Source organism: Propithecus coquereli, unplaced genomic scaffold (genome assembly GCF_000956105.1).
Source record: "Propithecus coquereli isolate 6110/MARCELLA unplaced genomic scaffold, Pcoq_1.0 Scaffold14, whole genome shotgun sequence".
NCBI classification, from domain to species: Eukaryota; Metazoa; Chordata; class Mammalia; order Primates; family Indriidae; genus Propithecus; species Propithecus coquereli.
In genome coordinates this window covers 5516136-5517592 of record NW_012138302.1, presented here as the reverse complement: position 1 = coordinate 5517592, position 1457 = coordinate 5516136, and the positions used below count along the sequence as shown (strand labels likewise).

The 1457-nt window shown below is 38.2% G+C and overlaps 1 pseudogene; it reads left to right on the top strand.

The window, feature by feature from the left end:
- Nucleotides 1-975: 975 nt before the first annotated feature.
- On the top strand, nucleotides 976-1408 carry LOC105806321 (annotated as a pseudogene).
- Nucleotides 1409-1457: the final 49 nt, after the last annotated feature.

The following is a 1457-nucleotide window of genomic DNA, read 5'->3' as shown; positions in this document are numbered from 1 at the left end:
TCTAGAACTAAAGAACACAATGACTGAACGACAAATTCCATAAAGAGCTTCAACAGTAGGCTTGATCAATAAGAAAGAATCAGTAATTCTTTCTTGCCTAAAGACAAGTAATTTGAAATTATGCAGTCAGAGAAACAATCAAAAAAAAAAAACAAAGGAAAAGAAAGAAAGAAAAAAGAAGAAGAAAAAGAGTAAAGAAAGTGTATAGGAACTATAGGACACCGTCAAGCAAAGCAATAGACATATCATGGGTGCCCTGAGGGAGCAGGGAAAAAGAAAAGGGCAAAAAGCTAATTTAAAGAAATAGTGACAGAAAAATTCACAAATCTGAGAGAAAATTGAATATCCAGATCCATGAAGACCAAAGAACACCAAACAGATTAAATATAAAGAGATCTTCACCAAGACACATTATCATCAAACTCTCCAAAGTCAAAGACAGAGAAGATTTTGAAAGGAGCAATGAAAATCAACTAGTCACATACAATGGAACCCCCACTAGAGTATCAGCAGATTTATCAACAGAAACCTTGCAGGCCAATAGAGAGTTGGATGATATATGCAAAGTACTGAAAGAAAAAAAAACAAAAACTGTCAACCAAGAATACTATACTCAGCAAGGCTGTCTTTCAAAAATGAAGATTATTTTGATAAAGGGTCTTTTTAAGTAAATAAATAAATAATGAAGGAGAAATAAGCAAGGATTTTCCCAGATAAACAAAAGCTGTGGGAGTTCATCACCACTAGACCTGCCTACAAGAAATTCTAAAGGTAGTTCTTCAAACTTAAAGAAAAAAACACTAATTAGTAACATGACAACATACAAAAGTATAAAACTCACTGGTAAAAGTAAGTACATAGTCAGTCAAATTCATAAAATTCTAATACTGGTCATAGTGGTGTATAAATCACTGATACCTTTAGTATGAAAGTTAAAAGACAAAACTATTGTTTTCTTTTGTCTCAGCTGCCAACATGCCATCCAGACTGAGGAAGACCCGGAAGCTTTGGGGCCGTGTGAGCCACGACCACAGCTCCATCAGCAAACACCAAAAGCACCCAGGAGGCCAGGGTAATGCTAGTGGCATGCAACACCACAGGATCAACTCCTACAAATATCACCCTGGTTACTTTGGGAAAGATGGTATGAGGCATTACCACCTAAAGAGGAACCAGGGCTTTTGCCCAACTGTCAACCTTGATAAATTGTGGACATTGGTCAGTGAACAGACACAGGCGAATGCTGCTGAAAACAAGACTGGAGCTGCTCCCATCATCGATGTGGTTCTGGGGAAGGGAAAGTTCCCAAAGCAGCCAGTCATCGTGAAGCCCAAGTTCTTCCGCAGAAGAGCTGAGGAGAAGATTAAGGGTGTTGGGGAGGCTTGTGTCCTGGTGGCTTGAAGCCACATGGAGGGGGGTTCATTAAATGCTAACAAATGCTTTAAAAAAAAAAAAAA